At 36.6% G+C, this 20,756-nt stretch overlaps 1 protein-coding gene and 1 long non-coding RNA gene across 4 annotated transcripts in view; one reads left to right on the top strand and one right to left on the bottom strand.

Moving 5' to 3' along the window:
- Window positions 1-1,147: 1,147 nt before the first annotated feature.
- LOC126815932 (uncharacterized) lies at window positions 1,148-8,361 on the bottom strand. Of its 2 annotated transcripts, none has more exons than XR_007678129.2 (3): window positions 8,217-8,361; window positions 2,455-2,597; window positions 1,148-1,280 (listed from the first exon to the last, which is right to left on the bottom strand). It is a non-coding gene; the product is annotated as an uncharacterized LOC126815932 (long non-coding RNA). The 2 variants fall into 2 exon arrangements; XR_007678130.1 differs by lacking the exon at window positions 8,217-8,361 and adding an exon at window positions 7,203-7,323.
- A 5,435-nt stretch (window positions 8,362-13,796) lies between these two features.
- The window catches only part of LOC126815670 (dyslexia-associated protein KIAA0319-like protein), a 70,796-nt gene continuing 63,836 nt past the window's right edge, over window positions 13,797-20,756 (top strand). The window contains exon 1 of one of the 2 annotated variants that reach the window (XM_050541552.2): window positions 13,797-14,128. The gene's annotated coding sequence lies outside the window, so the exon portion shown is untranslated. The remainder of the gene's footprint in view (window positions 14,129-20,756) is intronic. The other variant, XM_050541537.2, reaches the window with a different exon arrangement.

Below are 20,756 nucleotides of genomic sequence, written 5' to 3'. Positions count from 1 at the left end.
TGTAGACATCTGAACTCCAATCAACAAATCAATCAACCAGGCTGTTGTCGTTGCATTCACATGACACCAGACGTGTCACCGATGAAACAAATATACCTGAAACAAATGTCGCTGTTAGTACGCCCCATTTGTGACAATTTCTAGGTCCCAAATATTAGCGATTTAGCTCCTTTAAAAGCGAATGCAAGTTAAATATGTTTAATAGTACTTTTATCTAGTGTATCTTTTATTTTGATTTTTCTTATAGAATAAGGCTATATAACAATAATGTGCGCTTCTTGTTGTATAATACTAATAATAGTATGTTCAGCTATACTTTTCGTTTAAAAAATGTATGTTTTATGTCCTATAGACACTTATTGCTGAAATCTATGACATCCAACAATATAATAGGGCATATAAATAGATAATAAGTTTGCATGACGTCATATGAAATTCCTGGTTTCACAGTTGTCGCAACTTTATCTATACACGGCGTTGCGTCGACCAACCATGCAATGTGAAGTAGATGTCAATATGGTTATGTGTAAGAAAATCCAGTTCAATATATTCACGGTGTATAATTTTATTCATACTTCAATTTTAGTAAGTTAATTCTGCAACGTTTTTAGAAAAAATTGCTATTAATTTGGCCAGGACTGTACGTTTAATTTGATCGGGAGACGTGTTTGTCGACGTCATCGTCAACGTCAACCGATAACACTGCAATAATTAGCCGTGGCACTGCAAGAGGAGTGGGTCAGATTGCCCCCAATCTTGATTGGACGGTTGATTAGGGGCATGCCCCGACGAATTGCTGAATGTCTGTGGATTGGTGGAGCAATTACTCATTATTAAGACAAAAATCAAAAACGGGGCTGTCAGATAAGCCGCTAATATGAACTGTTTATGTTTATGTGTAGGCAAATGGCCTGTTATTACCATACACTGGTTACCTCTAATAAAAACAGCAGTGCATTTCCGCAGTTTTGTATTGTTTCTGAATATCCTCTACTTTTTTTGAAGAGTATAATTGGCGGTCAACTACCCGCTCTTGTTGACCACCAAAATTCAAAATCTAATACCAAGAAGGGTGTTTTACTTTAGAAAAAATTTACTTTAAAAAAATCTATTAACTGCAATCACAGAAAAGTTGATAAACGTCTGTTGTTCTTTCGTGACAAATGGCAAAAATCACAAATGTTCTGCACTTTGGAGAAGGGTTTGTTTCTTAGTAGCCATTTTAAAACAGATTAAACTAATCTAGATTGTCTGGAACATTCTGCATCCACTCCAGCTTTCTGAAAGAAACAATTTAAAATCTATGCACACGAACAATGTAATATATGCGCGGAGTTAATTATTAAATATACTTTTGGAAATATGACAAAGTTTCCAATAACTTGTATCATATTAAGACTATAATTTATACATGTAAAATATTTATTTAGATACATCGAACCAATTTGAACCCCACATCGGCGAACCCTTTGGACCTCACGTTATTGAACTACGATATAAACTATACTGTCCACTGCCTATATCCACGTGCATTACATATGGTACGTATTTAATAACGGACTGAATAATTTCCAGATGTAGTGAAATTGCTCTTGATTAAATAGAATGTAATACGAAGGTATATAAGACCCTGAGACGAGCGGAAAAACCAGACGAGAACGAAAACCGGCGTATGGCAGAAGGGCGGAATGGTTGAATTAATGTACCATGTTAATGTTATTCTTATATTCCTGGTGTAGTTTAGTTCCTGTTTGAGTTATGCTCCAGTTTGAGTTATGCTCCAGTTTTATATTCTTGTTCCTGGTGTAAATAAATTTTGTATTTACAAAACTGGTAGTGTTACATTAACACTATGCAAAGATTTCGTTCCACTTGGCCTTGGAAACTTTTGTGCTTGTTAACCAACATAATATCCAACAAGAAGGTGTTAAGTCGTACTGAAATTGGATACCAGCTAATATGTTCCAGCTGACGTTTTGTGACACTTTTTTTGAAGACACACTAACGGTCAGTATACTCGTTTTGATTATCCCAGTTGGTGCCCAGCAGTGAAATGTTAAAGCCCATTTCATTTCATTATCAAAAATAACACAATCCAAAGCAAATGTGTTTGGCAGTAATTAACTCCATCTATTACGCATATATTCCGAATAAAAGGTTATATATTTAGGATCTTCTGTTGCTTGGTATCTTTTTAAATCGTCTAAGTTAACATTAAAGATACATTATGGAAGATTAGATAAAGAGCTGAAAGTTATCACTAGAATAGTTAAAAGCTAGATAATGTAAAGGGAATATGCTGAAAATTTCAGTCATATTGCTTTACTCTAAGTCTAATTAATAGTTTATATAACATTTCAGGCTTAAAGAAAGGCCTACAATGGGAAGATTTAGCTCTTGTATAATATAAGTTTAAATATTGAAAAACAGTTTGGGTAAAAGTATGCGGATAACCTGACAGGTGCAACTCCATGAAAAGCGAGGATGTCCAATAAATATCATCTTCGTCTCCTCTAATTTTATGTACTTTATGTCACCAGTATTTGTGATACTATTTTCTTCACCTATGTTTAAAGGTGGCACTTTACAATTTGGACCTGGAACAGAATAAATACATGTATTATTTAAAAGGGGTTGGATGTTTTGATGCAGGGTCACTAACTATACAACTGGTCCACCGGTGTACACATTCGCATTTACGTGTAGATAAAATAAAAACTGGTTGTAACACAGCCATCCTGCAAAGAATGTCTTCCGTGTTGAACATATAAGAGAATGTTAGACGCAAATAAAATGTCACCGCCCATTCCCTTCTCGATAAACATGCATTCATTGCATTATAGAGATCCCAGAACAAACAATGTGTCTCCGGAATACAAAAGAAAAAATCTCACACTGTACTGTCGGCATGCACAGTGGATAAATGGTACGTTGTATTATTTGGGTGCCAGATCCATGAACTGTCGGACGTAATGGGACGTATACGTATCCATTATCAAATGTCCAGAGATTGTGTCCCAGATCTTACCACTTTGAACCAATTTACCGCCTGTGAGCCAATGTTTCAGTCTTTGACTGCGAGTTCATTTTATTATAGAAGTGGGCGTTAAATAGTTATTTTCACATTACCGCGCTTTGGTTACCCCAGCCGTCCTATTTCGGGGAGTGGGACGGTACATTTCCCCCAAATCTTCTTGGGATTGAATGGTTCCTGTTCAAATTGAGTAACGTGTGGCAACCTCTTGCTGAAAAGCAGGGGTGAGGTTCATGGAAATATTGAGATACACAAACTGGAAGTCGCATATAGATAAACATACAACCTCTTAACTCTCTTACCCTTCCATTCTCACAAAAAAAAACTGGCAGAAAATGTATATTCAAACCTTTTGTTTGATTCTACACCAAATTCCAACAGCAATCGTTATGCAAAAGGGAGAAAAGGGAAAGCGAGAGAAGGGTTAAATATAACTTTGGCACTACATTTGTTTTGTGTCCATTTGATTTCCCAATAGTCTACTGGCGAACTAGGGTTAGATCTATTTCAGAAGGCCGTCTGCAGATTTCCTTAACGTCACGAGATGTAAACAGGGCTAGCGCTAATCCTAACCCTGTTTGCATCTCATGACCCTGGGGAAATCTGCAGGTGGCCTTCTGCAATAGATCTGACGGGCGTACTAGTTAAGACACAAAAAATGTGCCTTGATAATAGGCTAGCAGTTTAAGCTCATATTTTTTCCGATACCTCTACCTATGGTAGATCAAAGGTTATTTGGTATGGCTAGAAAAGTAATTTTATCGACATGAAATCGGTTCTTGAGCGATTTTCAAAACGGGCTATAACAGTTATTTCTCCTGGTTTCGATAGTAACTGTAAAATATCATAGATATCGACTCTATGCGTAAAGTCCAACTATTTAACGATTAAGAAGCATCAGACAAGCTATATTTTGTGTTTTTCTCCAGCACACTCTGTGATTTAAATAAACAAGAGCATCGCTAACGCTGCAATATACGTCCACATTCCTACTTTGATTGATATGGTACTTTTTAAAATGAAGAGAATGAAATATAAAATGGCTGTGATATGACAAGAGGCAAAGAAGGCTGGGCGTTGGGTTTGTTTTGCCAAATTTACAGAAAAATATTAACAAAAAATTGGCCCGACACCGCCCCAGGGGGTCGGGGCATACACCAAAATAAATAGTTGCTATTATTACAGTACATGTATATGGAATAAATATGCCAAGTTCCAAGATGATCCATTTAGAATTCCAGTCTGTAGACAAAAAACACAACCCTATACAGGACCATTGCGAATTGGATATAATTCTGTATATCATTTACAGACAAAAAATCAACAGAAAGTGTGTTTGGCACCGCCTAAAAGGGGGGAGGGCGGGGCGTGCACCAACATCAATAGTTACCGTCCTTAGGGTATAAGGAATAAGTATACCAAGTTCCAAGATAATCCATTCAGAATTGTGGGCTTCGGGCGCTTAAAGTAAAAAATGTGCGTGGCTCTGCCCATGGGGGTCGGGGCATGCACCAAAATCAATAAGAATGCATATGCCAAGTACCAAGCTGATCCATTCAGCTTGTGTGTTCGATAAACACAAAAATTGGGCGTGGCTTTGCCCCTGGGGGTGGGGACGCAATTGTCGTCCTTAGGCTATAAGGAATACATTCCCCAATTTCCAAGACGATCCACTAAGAATCGTACCCTGTAGGCAACACACAGAGACACAAAGAAAAAATGGGAGTGGCTCTGTCCCTGGGGGTCGGTCAATCACCAAAAAATGAAATGAAAATGAAATGAAATGGAGTTTAACGTCCTACCAATCACCCAAAAACAATACGGGTCATCCTTAGGGTTTAAGGAATAGCTATGCAACGTTTCAAAAGGATCTGTTAAGAATTGCGGCATTGTAGGCGAAACAAAAGACACACACACACACAAAGTGGGCTTGGCTCTGTCTCAGGGGGTCGGGATACCACCAAAAATAATAGAGGTCATCCTTAGGGTATAAGGAATAGGTATGAAAAGTTTTCAAGACGATCGATTAAGAATTGCGGCATGTAAGCGACACACAGACACAGAAAAAGAAAAGGGGCGCAGTTCTGTCCCTGGGGGTTGGGCATGCACCACAAACAATAGGGATGTTCCTTAGGGTAACAGGAATAAGTATGTAAGGTTTCAAGATGATACGTTAAGAAATGCGGCCTGTAGATGACAAACAAATACAAGAAATGGGCGTATGGTTAACACCAACAACCGAGTATACACACACTCACATCCGAGGACGTTATAAAGAGAGAGAGAGAGAAATGGGGTTTAACGTCCACTCGACACAAACTAGGTCATTTCGGGACTAACACATGGTTCAATTTTATTTCAATAATTCGCTTGCGCATAGGGGTCTTTAGCAGTGGGAGGAAATCGCAGGGCCCGGAGAAAACCCACGAGGATGGACAGGCGACCCTACTCCTTGCCACGTACAACCGGGGAATCGAAACCCCGCCAGTTGACTCAATGACAGACCGTATGATACAGCGCGCGCGTGCTAACCATTAGGTCATCCAACCCCCCGAGGACGTTATAAGTGTATATCAATAATATCAATTGGGTGGGTTCAACATTCTATATCCGAGAACAGCCCCCGTTTTAGTGATTCAGCCACTTAAACTTCTAATTATCAAAACCAATCTAAGTGAGGTCTTACAGTCTGTATGTGAGCAATCGATGACTCGCACACAATCGAATACATGGGAAAAATTATTTCTGGGAATCCGGATCTCCAACAAGTGATCCCAAAATTTACATTGCGACAGTAACATAATTCATCATCAGCATCATCATTAACATTATCATCGTCATCATCAGTTTGTAATGGACTGAAGGCGATTGGAGAAGTAGAACAAAGGGTGGGGTGGGGTGGTTGAGGGTACAAGGGGAAATTTTAAACTCTAGCTATCGCTATATTATTACAAGGAATTATTTGGTAAATAAAACCAGAGGGACGGTGAACATAAAAGGAGGGAAGACGAGAAAGCGCAGCGAGTGTAGGTGGGGGAGATATTAGGAAGAAGGAGAATGGAGTCGATGATGTAATATGTCAACATTGATACCTGGCGATGAAGGTAAATCAACTGTTCATGAAATTTTAACAAGCCTTGGAGAAATAATCAGCCTATGTTTACCTAGTACATGCGTTATCTGGTTGCGACTACACAATTTCTTGGAAGACGGAATTTTAAAAAAAAAAAAAATACGTCAATAGCTTAGACCCAATTTTGGAGAGAGTCTTGAATTAACTTATAATGTTCTTTGTAATAACTTTAACATAGAACAAAACACGCACCTGTTGTACCCTTGACGAATAGCGTTACGTTATTGCTAAACGTCAACGGACACATTGGCAGCCACTATTCCTCTAACAGACATCTTACACTTACACTCCAGACATATATGGAGCCACGTCATGAGGTGAAACCTAATATTCCTTGTCCAATTGATCATGGGTGGCGAAGAAATGGTGATATGGTATAAGGAGTACCTGTTTTATTTGAGAAGAAAACTGCCAGAAGGGCGCGTTTTTCCCTGTGATTCATGCTCACGCAAGACTGTTGGGTCCGTGTTTCAAGATAGGTCGGGACCAGAGCCGCCAAACCTCTAAACTGTTGCCCAATTCCCACCGCTCCGTCGTCGAAGATCTAGCTACCGCACTTGTACTGTTAAGCCCACGAAGGGCTTAATTGTAGATGGATGTGGCAGAAATATTATAAATAACAATAATCAATAGTTCTTTTGATGAAAAATTTTGTCAATTTTGCTTACTGTGGCCCGATGTAATTTGCGTTGGGCTTTGCTACGTGGAACTATATAACACCATCTCTTATCTCGAAACACGGAGGGTTGAGAGATGAGGCTCGTTATCTATAGGCTAATTATCGTTAAAGAAACCCTGGCCATTGGTAAAATTGATATATTAGGCCATGTTGTAAATTTGCCCAAGAACCAGTTTTGAGTTCTGCAGCTATCAAAAAATATCCAAAGTGTTTGTTCTACCTCGGGTAGGGGTATCTTGTCATTTAAGCCCCTTTTGGGGCCTTGGCTGCTAGCCTATAAAGGATTAAAGCAGTGTAGACTGTATTTATCAAACGACACACAGCCAGAAACAGATGGAGAATTAATTGTTACATACCATTTAAACAAACTGGACAACATTTCCCCACTTCAAAAGCATAATCAAAATACCGAGGGCGGTCACACTGGATGAAAAAACAGCTTAAATTTCCCCAACCTTGTTTACATTTACACTGGATACATGCGTCATCTTGAAACAAGGGAAATAACTCGCCGTCTCTATACCATTTACCATGTTGATAACATCCAAATTCTATACAACAACAGCCGTCTGTTGACCACTAAATACAAACATTGGACAACATAATGTCAGTTCATTAAAGATCGCTACAAATCAGACAGAATGCATGGGTAATTGTTGTCACTGGTCAATCAAGTTCGCTTTTCGACTAACCAAACTAGGCGATACACCAACCACTATACCGGTACTTTACTCGGAAATGAAATGGGATTTAACGTCCTACTGTTCTGCTCCGACAGGGCTACAGTGTGCTATATGTGATACATTTTTCCAGAACAGCGGCACTACGGCCTACTCTTATTACCAATTCCAACTGCCAAGGGATCTTTTGACTTGCACCCCAATGTGTAGGCCTACACGGGATCTCGGTTTTGTGTTCCCTCCGAACTACTATACAGGCTCTCCGTCCTACACCACTATCAATGGGAAACCACACCGGAAAATCCCGATTAACTTTCTCGGCCACCGCCGGGATCGACCCCGCGCTATACGTAAGTTAAATTAGGAATCCGACTCAAAGAAACATAACTAATGAAAAGTTCCACTTTATATATATATAGTATGTGCAGCAGTGGTTAATAAATTAATAATGGTCGTAACCATTGCTTCGAGAATATTTTCACTCATGGTCCGAAATCAAACATTCGACTTTTTTAACTGACTTACTGATCCAAACAAGCAGCAGCTACAACAAATCACGGCATTTCATTTTCGGTAGGTTTCTTTTGCAAACGTCTGATATAAAGAAGCTTAATAGTGTGTTTTGGGGGACATAGAACGCAATTAAAGCTGGGAAAATCCACGCGGACTGTCATGGTGTCTTATATTTACCTTTAGACAAACATCCTCTTGATAAGGTTGATATGGGATGACACATTGTGGTTCTGAACACTCGGACAATCCTGTATCACCCACACAAATACACCGACGGCATCTCTCTGTCCATTTAGTTCCCGGTTGCACGAGGATGTTTGGCCATCTTGAACACTGTGAGTGTGTGGCTCTATATTTAAACAAACACACAAAAATTCAAATCATATTATTAAAACTAGGTGATGTCTCGCATGGAATTTTAGTGAATGCTCTTAGAAACCTTAACATAAACAGTCCTCTCTATCTGATACGCCTACTTTTGCGATGAAAAAATAAAATCTCACACAGTCACCAAATTTCACATTGTGTATGTGCCTGGACAACCATTTACTTGCCGAAGTTTTGCTTGCGGGAGAAACGTTAGATTACTTGGGTTTCAGATCCGGAAGCTGTCTGACTTTATTGGGACATTCGATCGTATAATAGGTATCAGTTATCGGATGATAGTTGTGCCATGGGAGCTTTTATGTATGACGCAGTACACTGGAAAATGATTGTGTCAATCTTCATAATTATCAAGACACACAAATAACTGAAAAATGAAATACCGCGAAATGTGTTACGCAACCTCGTTAAATAAATTTAGCGATCGTTTTCGAACGGGTGGGTGTGTTATATTGAATTCGATAACTATTGTACAATGAACTTACACATGTGCACATGGACGGATAGATTGTATTAATTTTACTGTTTAAACATTTTTATTTTATTTCTATGTAACAATAAACTACAGCGTATGTCAAAATATTCCAAATAAATATTAAAATGGCTGAACATTTCCCACCATACATTTTCATTAATTTGTTATTCTTACCTTGCAAAGATGAAATTCAGAGTTAACAAAATGATGATAATTAAATGTGCCGTATCCATTTCCTTTACTTTATACTAAAAATTCGATTAATATGGATATTTATGTGAATGTGTCTATTAGTGACAGCCAAATTTTTAAAGGGCCTTAATCAATCAATTAAATTACCCCAGGCCAGTGTACTGCAGTGGCTAGAGGTATACAAGGATATAAAGAAAAGAAATAATTTAAATTAAGGCCAAATATTCCAGAATAAAAGGCAAATATACACTTTCAGACCATACACAATAAAAAAAATAGTCTTAACAAAAATTATGATGGTCTAAAAAACTCTATCCATCCTGGTTGAATTAGCGTCTTTAAATCTCTTACATCGAAGTCAAGTCGGTATCTCTATGTTTGTTTTGTTAATCGTTCAAATTACTGCCTGAAGAACATTTTACAGTTTAAAAACGAGAGAAATGGATATTGGCCCTTGGGGGGGGGGGGGGGCTAGTAGTCTAGAGTGCCGTGCTTCGATCTCTAGCTGGCCGGTCACCTATGGCTTGCGATTGTGGTTTCGATCCCAGGTGTGAGCGTATGTGGCTTGGAGATAGGGAAGCCTTCTCAACCTCGTGGGTTTACGCTAAGATATTAAAAATGAAAAACAAGACTTGTTTGCGATATCACCTTCGGTGGAAGCGGACGTTAAATACTAAGCACAACAACAACATATTGGCCCTTCGCCACACAACGCCAACAACAATTGGGCTTTAATAAATGCGATCGAAGATCTTAACAACACAGTTTACGGTTGTTCGATAATTGGTTTTTTTTATCCAGGGCAGCGTATGGTATAAAGGATTCTCCTTTTAGAGTGTTTTTTCGAATAAAATGTTTTTACGAGGGTGGGGATTTTAAAAGAACAAAAATCCATTATACTTGCGTTTACTGACAGTCTTCGATGAAGTTTCTTTCAGCTTTACAAAAATTACTTGGTGCAAATCCCCCACCACCCCATCCCAACAAAAAAGGCAGGTTCGATTGTTTTGACATAGCAATATTCATTTTATTTCGACATATTTACATTCGACACTGTACAACACTCTACTTTATAAAATCACAATCACATTGGGCTTGTGTGTCGTCCGGATGGGACAAAAAATGAAAAACCCGAGGCTAACCCATGCATTCGTGAAAAAAAAACGTCACAGGTGGAAGTCGGTGAAGAGGATATATAGGCGGAAACACCACGTTTCTCTCATTGCACACTAGTCCGCTTGTTGCAGAAATGGTGTGACTTTAAACTATGCTGCATCTCAATAGCACAATCACTAGTTATATTGCTACATTAAAAAAAACACTCACATCATTATGGTTTATCTAGTCAATTTTCGGACATGGGGATGTGTGCGTCCTCCAAATATTGGTGATGTCATAACCCCTTTAACTTAATGTATAAAATTAATCAAGCTTTAAATGGTGTACAAGGCACCACCCTTGCCGTTTATATTTTTTAATTTAGTTATTCTTGTTAACACATTTTTAATTACGCCCATTCATCGGCCAGGGGGCTTTTTAATTCTAAAAGCACCCCGTTGACATTTAATTATGATACTAATAAAACTACATGTACACATGTATATGTTTTCAGTACATCTCGGCTTTATATTTGATCAGTGTAAATTTGGTTAAAATATATTACCTAGAGTGTCGCTATCCAAACTCCAACAAAAACAAAAATCGAATCTACCATAGACGCAATAATTATAATATCTGTTATACCAAAAGTATTATATCTTTCGAAATACTTTGAGGGGATGTCCGATTGACAACCTGTAAATATTAAATGACCGCCATTATCTGTGTAAGGAATAACTGAAAGTCGATGGGCGAACTCTGTCATGCCCGGGCAACGGGTGAGTAATGCACGCACTATGCTTTCAAAGGTCTATTCAGTGATTGGCGAATTGGTTCATCGGCATTTAGTAATTGAACTGGTAAATACTATATACACATGGCACTATTTAATTCCAGTGGAATATAATTTTTAGTACTATTTATTATTACTGCGCGAAGTTTCGACTAGGCTTGTCCCGTCTTTATCAAGCAATGGGAAAGGCTATACTACGAAAGCCCGGTCGAAACGTCGCTCAGTAATTGTATTCCTTAGAGTCGTTTCCTGTGCGTATTTGTGATTGGCGGTCTGTTATATTAAACATTATTATATTTACTGAGGATTTATTATGCACTTTGAATCTATAATTATATTTTTCCATGGCCAATATTAGGCTGCATGGATCGTTTGTTATTGGCATGAACTGCATCCGTTCTCCCACCCGATCACAACCGGTTTGAATAGCCAATAGTTTCAATCTATACAGGATTTTGATCGTGACTATCAAAGTGATAAACCCATCAGCAAATCAGCTTAAATCTGTAATTCCCTTGATAAAACGAATTACTTTTGTAAAACTTTGAAGCTATGTAAGGTGATCAAAGAGAGATAACTCTTTAATGATTAAATGAATTAAATGGAATTTAATGATTAAATGAATTACATGGAATTTAAAATACTACGTTTCAGCACCACCCGGGCTAATGGAGACGGGGCTACTTAATGATTTACGAAAATTTTCATAATTCTTAATAAGATGCCAAGTTCAAAGACGTGACATTTCTAATTTCGTTAAGGCTTAACAACGACCAAGAATTCTACTTTACTACTCCTAAACAAATTACAGGCCGGCTGGTGGAAATTAGCAACTCCCAAGATGTTTGACTGTCCTCCCATATTTCTAAAGCAATGATAACACAATCATTATCAACTCTTTACTAATTCAGGCACTTGTGATGGATATCAGAGTTGGTAAAAGGTAGAGCCAGGTTTCTAATTTGACTTTCAAGTAAGCACAAACCATGAAATGGGACCGGAATTATCTCTACTGTGTATATGGATGTGACTTGATACGGCTTATGCTGTTTCCATTGAACTGAACTTCTCCTTGTTTCGTTTGTATTTGAACTTTTCAGACTGGTTATACTCATATAGCTAGGTTCTATACTATTGTGAAACTCCCTTAAGGATTTACCGTGGTTTTAGATTTGGCCAGGTTACCCGGGCTGCATTTTACCAGGGTTCAAATCTTAGCTGGGTTGCCATTTATTAAGGTTGCTAAGACTACCCGGGTTTGGGAGGTTGGTTTTACCAGGGTTGCTAGTGATATTAGCAGCTACAAAGACTATGCACGAAAAGGTTTATTGATGCAAAAGACTAGGTAGACAAAAGAGACAAAATTATATATGAGTAGTCTAAACCTATTTATTGTATATGACCAAGGCCATGAATAAGTGGTGGAACTAATAAAATCAACACCGAGAGCTGAGCTTCATAATTTGGGTCTTTGAAGCGCTGATCAAACTGGTAGTTTCTGTTACTCCAAATATCACTTCTACTGGACTTTACAGTCTCCTAGACCAAAGCTTCCAATTGTGTGTGTGTGTGTTGAGGGGGGGGGGGGAATGAGGTGTAGTCCCAATGGTTGAATTCTGGGTTGGGGGTGCCAATCAGTGTGGGCCATCCCTAGCTGGTGTCTGGTTGTGGAGAAGTGGTTTCGTTTCTACTCACAATTATTTTATTACAAATATTTACAATTTTTTATTTAAATAACTTAAATCCTTTAAAATATTTTTGAATATTTTCTTTTTTATCAGGTTTTGCTGCTATACAAGTTGGAATATTTTCAGGTTGTTCTATCCACAGTTTATGATCTATATTATTTTCTGTTAATATATCGGATAATTTCTTCAAACTATCTTCATCTTTTGCCTGAAAGAAAAAAATAAATGATAATTTGAGAAGAATTGAGTCAAATTAAACAGAGGCTGATCAAATGATTTTGCCCAACACTTATTGGTGCTGCTGGCATGTTGTGGGTTGTCTTTTTTGCACGAGTTAAATTTACTATAATTATGGCAGTTTTTTTTTGTATCATAAATTTCATTTCACAAATGCCATTTGATTAAATAAAAACTTGATGGCTCATTTATTAGTCATGAACATCAAGCAATACTCATCAACATCTCACAAAAATAAGTCAAGCTCAAAGGCAGATTAAGGAACAGGCTGTCAGAGGTCTATGGGAGGAGGGGGTATACTTTGCCTTCCCAGGAATGTTTTGAAAGATGATACATATATGTATCTTAGAGCCCTTTCCTGTTAGTTTTAATACCAACTGGAAACAATAATTTCGTTTCCCTAATTTGGTTTCCCTAATTTGGTTTCCCAAATCTAAAGACCACTATGGAATACCCCTTTCGTCTCGTCTAACTCTATTAAGTCTCTTATGTGGTTAAATTCTGTGCTGAATAAAAAAAAAAAGAAAAAAAAAAGAGTTTGCAATGTGTAAAGGCAAAGGTAAATGAATGGCTTCCCTTCATTCAAGTAGTTTCTTAAAGCTAAAATATAACTTCCATTTTTAGCAAATCGTTTAAAAAATTACCTCTAAGATTACTTTATGCATTCTATCTAAATCAGCTAAATATTCTTGTGTGTTGGAATCTTGATAAAAGTTGTGCATCACGGCTGTACATGCATGACAGGCCTGTGCAATTATGGCCCCTGTTGGCCATTTTAATGCACTAATCAGGTCACTTCTAACTACAACATACTGCACAATCCCTGACATAGTCGCTACATAAAATAAGAAATGTATTGATCAATAAAGCTGTCCATAAATTATCATAAAACTAATGATTCATGTAATGTTTACAATCTGTTGCGCTTCTTGGAGGCTGACATGTTTCTGTCCCGCAGAAAATGACGCGCTTGTTTATTGATTGGTGGATAAATCAGAAGCACGATAATCTATGACGTTCTGCGTATGGCGAGATAACGGATTAGGAAATTTATCTAAAATCGAAGTATTCACAGCTGGAGGATTGTTTTGAAATGTATATCAATTCAAGCCAGAATATGTAGCGTATTGACAGTTATATTTTGTAGTCACTTCATACACCTATAGCTTGTTTTCATGGAGAAACATTCGCGTAATGCTTGTGAATTGACCCTTGTTGAGTGGTGAGTATTATGTTAGTGTTGTGATTTTGTTAATTTGCTTTCAGCTTTGAATTGGAGTGACAGCCAGGAACACACTCTCTAATGATTAGCTTATCAGGGTCAATGCCAAGTATGATAAAGTAATTTATAACTGAATAAGAATAGATTCATTATCACGTGAATGAATATGCAGATTATTAATAATATTTAGAATATTATATGATTGTTTATTTCCTCTTAAAAAACCCTGTATGTGACAAGGATCTCGCCTGTCCAACTTAGTGGGTTTTCTCTGGGCCCTCTGGTTTCCCCCCACTGCTAAAGACCCCAACGCGCAAGCTAATCATTGAAATAAAATTGAACCGTATGTTAGTCCCAAAATGACCTAGTTTGTGTGGAGCGGACATCAAACCCCATCTCTCTCTCTCTCGCAGATGCAAGGAAATCGACTTCAAACTTTCTAACTTTTCTGGAGGGAGAACCCCATACCCATTTCCAGAGGCTCCATGGCCAGAGAGGCTCCATGACCAGTCACGCAGGAACAGTCCCTCCGCCCCCTGCTTATTTTCTGCACACGCCCATATGCCAAGCACTTAAAAGTGTTCATTATTGCTGTATATTAAAGGGTGTACAATGTATATGGCTCGAGATCTATTCTTTGAAATCTTAAAATAAATGAACATTGGTCTAAAAAAACATGATTATTAATGTAATATAAATCCATATACAGTGTAAAGGGATTTATTTTCAATTTTTTAATTTTTTTATTGTAATTTCTAATAAATTATGTTTGGTGAAGTATGCATGAACAGTCCAAATTGAACTTCAGTTGTTTATACCATCTTAGTCCATTCTACATGTTTTATTTTTATTATTATTTTTTGAATCAGCCAGTACTGATTACGTCTGCATTGTCTTGTACATGTAGGATAAGTTTTTTTTGGTCATACTAATGGCAACCGAAATCATAGAATACACGACTCATGTATTGATTTTAAAATGTTCATTATTATATCTTAAGGGCGTTGAATACTCTAAAATGCACATTTTAAAGCTAGCACTGTAAGTTTTGTTCATAATCTGATATACCATTTTTTATTTGGGGTGATAAACTAAGCTTACGTATTAATCAAAAAAATACCAATTTTTTTTACCAATTATGTTCCAAACTTGGCCCAAAATTAAGCATGATAATAATAAATAAAGGATGCTGATGACAACAAAAGTAAAATTTTCTCAAATTAGAAATCTATGAGTGGCGAGTAGCCGCCCCAGATTTCTCTCATGAAGCAACTAATTTCGTTCATTTCAAACTCATCAGGTTTAAATGAAATTGTGCGGATGTTCCTTTTATATAGTTGTCAGGGACCGGAGCACAAAAAGGGTCTCCGGTGGACCTGCGTAGTGCTGTATCACCGGAGCAACTTTTGCAATGACAAGTATACGATTTCGTAAGATTTAGTCCCGAAGGGTCCCCACATTCTTTATATTTATATCAAATTTTCTCAGTTATGCCTGCATGGATTTTCATCAAATTTGTCATTAGAACAATGCTAAATGCACCTCCAAGAAACTTATGGTACATTGTTTGGCTATAGACCATGCTTGTCTGGTATCCATGGAAACACCAAAGAATGATGAGTTTTCTTGGAAATTCTATAAATTCCAGCTAAAAAGAGATATTGATAATCCTGGCAACCATACATCGGAAGTAGCTCTAGGTTATAAGCGACATTTCTACACCAAAAACGTTACAAAATATCAACTCAAAGTACCGGTATTTTAAAATCTTTGTTCATTATTTACCTTCAAACAAGATTTTGAGTAAATGCTTTGAATATGTCCACAACAAGTTTTAAACTACAACAATTCAGATGTAAAAAGTACATATTCACTTCAATGCACTACTCCACCGCACTCAAAATCATTTTATAGTATTCAAAAATGGTAGTCTATAAACGCGTTGTACAGTGAATTCCTTCTGGTCACGTGACTTAATTGGGATACTTCGTCCAGTGTGAAACTTTCTGGAGGCAGCCATGATAGTTTACTGATGTATGCAACGTCATGATTTATTCAACAATTCGTCGGTAGGCAGACGAAGTGACTTATCGTCAATAGGTACGGTATGAAGATAAGTCACTTCGTCTGCCTACCGACGAATTGATCTAGTTGGGGAGAACTTCTTGTTTGCTACAAATAGTTTTTTCTTTCCGCTTGTATATCCATTATTACACAACAAACGGTCAGACAGTGTTATGTGTCCTCTAGGTTATTTTATGCATGGAACAAGTCTACAAAGTCTTAATAAGTTTGGTGCTGAAAAGTTACATGTAATGCGTAATCCTTAAATATTGGATATTAGGATCCCATATTTTCAAGGCAAGATAACACCAATATTGATTGAAATGGACTAATATTGAATTTTAATTCATGTTTTTGATTTCAAATTTTTTGGAAAAATGGAGTTACAGGTTTAGCTCCTTTTTTATGATAATTATAAAACAGGAATACATGTGATTAATAAGAGGGTAGTTGCGGACCAAAACATCCATGTTTCAGAATGTCAGTCACGTTCATTTTCAAATATGGTGATTATAGGCTACACTTCATAACAAAATTGGAATGTCTGGATTCATGATCCATGTAACTGATGCACTTGTCACTTACCTGATTTCAGTACATGTACTTTTGCGGTTTGAATTTTGGTCCAGTTTAAGTTTTAATGTACAGTTTCCAGCAGGATCTACAAAGTTTCACTTTTATAAATACAGCATTTGAAAACTCATTTTCTGAATTAATTGGCAAACAAATGGCATAGGAGCTGTGGTGGCTTTTTACTGATGTTGAGAAAGCAAGTCCATAACTTTCTATCAAAGACCATATTATGCAGTCCTACTCACGAGTTGGACAAGTTATCCAAATTGAATTTCTGAATTACCTCTACTAACTGGTTTCATGGTAATCAGATTGCTGTCAAGGCACCATTGCTGTATTTCTGTAACTATTAAGGAAATAAAAACTTTCTTTCATAGATCAAACATTTGAAATTGTTTTGAACTAAAGTGTGGGAAATGGTTAAACGGTTGCTTTCAGCAGTATGATTGCTGATGGCAGTTAACAATCAACATGTCAGTATCCGGCTGTAGTTTGCCAAAACCTGGGTTGTGAGGCTTGCCTTCTATAGTTATATACAGTATAAACCAGGGAATTGAAAACCTATATTGACCTACAGTGTGCATGACTTTCCCATGTGGCTGCAGACATGCAATCGGTTTACAGGATCATTAATTAAGCTTTACAATGTTCAAAAAGGTTGCCTCTCAATGGATATAGTTGAATTACTGTTCGTAAAATTAGAAAATGCTAATCTTGAAAATTAACCTCTGGTGAGGATTTTATTACAGTACAATGTACATAAATAACTGAAGCATAATCAATCGTAATCGATAGTGAGATGTGAAATCCTGAGTCAGGTTAATGGTTTTGTTTAATTCAGTGTTCTTGTGCCAGCTCATGTTTTCACCATTTACATCTTGCTCAACTAGAACTAGCTTAAAGGAGATTGTCCACCTACAGTACATTTTACATGGAAATTCTACTTTTGTGAAGATGGGCACAATGTGCTACATGTATGAGGGGTATGTTGACAGGACAGTGGCGCTACTACCTACTCTTATTTCCAATTCCAGTGTTAAAGAGATCTTTTACATGCACACCAATGTACACAGGATCTCAGGTTTTCTACATCACTGACAATGGGAAGCTACATGTATGGCAGAAAATCCTGAGCAAATCAGAGACCTTCTGGTTTGTAAATGGTCACAAACATTCCTGTGGTTAAGATATGATATTCCCCCACCAAAGATGTGTTGTCAGGTGTGTTTTTAATCCATTTTTCTTTTATTTAACAATTGATAGATTCTATGTTACTTTTGCTTGACACAATGGAGTTTTACGCTCGCTGCCATTTTTAAATATGTCCATCAGATTTCCGATGAGTATATACAGGTGATGTCAATAAGTAAAAAAATAGTGTACTTGTGATGAATGAATGTATCTTGTTATTGTTATATTTTATGAATGTATATAAATAAATAAATGATGATAAATGATAACACATGTTCCTTACTTTATTACAGGGGTGGGTTGGTATAAATGCAATGTGACATTGCATTTTGTGTGACTGTCCTTGACCCCATTAAACCCGATTGATATTTCAATAGCATGTTGTTTTGTGGCTATTTATTATGTGCTAAAAATAACACCACATTCACCGTGCGAAAAATGACCGGCTGGGAAAATTTGGAAGTGGAAGCCCTGGCTCAAACTCTACTGAGAGATCAAAAAACAAATCACCACTCCAAATCAATTACCTAAATCCTAAGAGGTTTCATTCATAGAATTAATAAGAATAAATATAAATTGTCCAGACGTTATTATGAACAATATTTCTGGTAATTATGTACACGAATTATAGTTTCTGCATTCATGTAAATCATTCACATATAAAACCACTGGACCATGGAAAAAGTTCATCCATTTTATAGATCTGTGCTTAAATTTTATTTTGGTAGGAGTTTTGTCTATGGTGTAGCTCCTGTTAATTGTCTGCAGTGTTTTTTTAAATTAAAACTAGATACATGTACAGATAAATGTAATACCATTGATCCTAAGCTAACCATCTAGTTGAATGTCCGTAAATAGTTCTATTAATTTCATCTCTGCCTCATTTATGAGTTGAAAAATTTTCTTTTTCAAATAGTCACATCATATGATCAGATACCTTTTGATAAAATTTAAATTGTAAATAAATCGGGGCACAATCTTACTGTCAATTTAACAGTTGCCTATCTTTAATCAGTGTATTTTCTTTAACTTCTCTATTTGTTATTCTGTAAATTCATCTTGAATGTAATCAAACACCAAAACGTCTGTTGATCTATTAAAAGATGTTTGATGGATTCGGGTTTTATATTTTCTATCCTTTTATTCTATTTGGGGGGGGGGGGCGAATGGTTAACATGTGCACGCTGTATTATAAGGCCTGTCAACGAGTCAACTGGCGTGGTTTCGATTCCCCGGTTGTATGAGACGAGGAGTATGGTCGTCTGTCCAACCTCCTGGATTAGTTTGTGTCGAGTGGATGTTAAACCCCATCTCTCTATCTCTCTCTCTATTTGATGTAGTAGTATTACTGAATCTGATAACTTTAAAATTTTCATCGTCAAACGATGTAAGTAAATGGTTAGGTTTTTTCATTTGGTTGCTTAACATGGTCATTCAAGAAAGTGCTATGTATGGAATAACTGCTTTCCAGGGGGCTTTTATATTCTTTTTTGAGCACAGGAAGTCATAATCAGGCACCGGTTTCACAAAACATTCTCAGAATTTACTCAAATGTTTCAAATACATCAATAAAAAACTATGTGCAATGTTTTGTGTTTCTGGATTAAAGATATTTCTCATAAACAGTGATTGAAAGTTGAGTAAACAAATTAATTTTGATGTAGACCTTTGGAGATTGTGATTTGATGGAATGGGGAGTGGGGCTGAATGCTCCAATTAAATAGGCGACACACAAATATGCAGTTGAGGTATTAATTATCTTGACTTGACAATGTTATTATTAATTTATGTTCAATCATTACATGAAGTAAAACACATTAGGCTATGGCTTTAGAATCACTGTACCACTCATATGCTGATCATATTAACAATGTGAAGTGCATATTGAGTTTACCTTATGTACGGTGTACGTGTTAAATGAATGTGAGGCAATCCATTTGATCATAATTTGTTCTGCAGTTCAATCCTTTCCTTTCAATAACAAACTGAAATATGAACTTTTATGATTAATTAGACTTTGAGGTACATGTACCTGTATCTACAGTAAAAGAAGAGGCATGCTTAAAGATGAAAAGGAATGGGGTTTAATGTCATACTGTTCTGCATCGACTGGGCTAATGAAGATGGGCTTAAAAATAAACAAACAAGAGGCCATCAAAGGGATCAATTCACCCAAATTTGTACACTGTTCATTCTGACAATTACTTGGTATATGTAGCTATGTCCTGCATCTCCTTTTACTTTCTGCACAATATAGTTCCGGGGTACAATAATACAGACAAGGCTTCATTTTAAAGAAAATAATTTCGATACATTGAATTTATAGAATAGATATTAAACATACATTATGTAAGAGCTAAATCTGTCTATTGCAGGTCTTTCTTTAGGTCTGAAATGTTATATAAACTATTAATTAGACATTTATTAACAGAACAAGACCATAATCAAGTCTCGATAGCATCAGATACTTGAGATTTTAACTAGATTAGAATGGTTCGCCATCTAAAAATTTAATTTAAAAATGGGAAAGCGAGGTTAAGTCTCGAATATACCAGTGCCCTGGTTACTATAATGCACACATCTTGTCAAAACTACAAACAGTTATAACTTAACTCAGAATGAAGTAATTTTAATGAAATTTTCAATATTTTCATTTTACATTATCTATTTTTGAGCTATTATATTATAGTAAGAATGGTTAGTTCTTTATCTAAATCTTACATAATGTATCTTTTTCCATGCCTTGAGGTTAGACACCAGTTTCAGTTATATTAAAACAATTTGGATTTGAATATATACA

This window comes from Patella vulgata, chromosome 1, assembly GCF_932274485.2.
Source record: "Patella vulgata chromosome 1, xgPatVulg1.2, whole genome shotgun sequence".
Lineage (NCBI taxonomy): Eukaryota > Metazoa > Mollusca > Gastropoda > Patellidae > Patella > Patella vulgata.
Note: the sequence above shows the minus strand (reverse complement) of the source record. Positions and strands in the feature narration are given on the sequence as shown.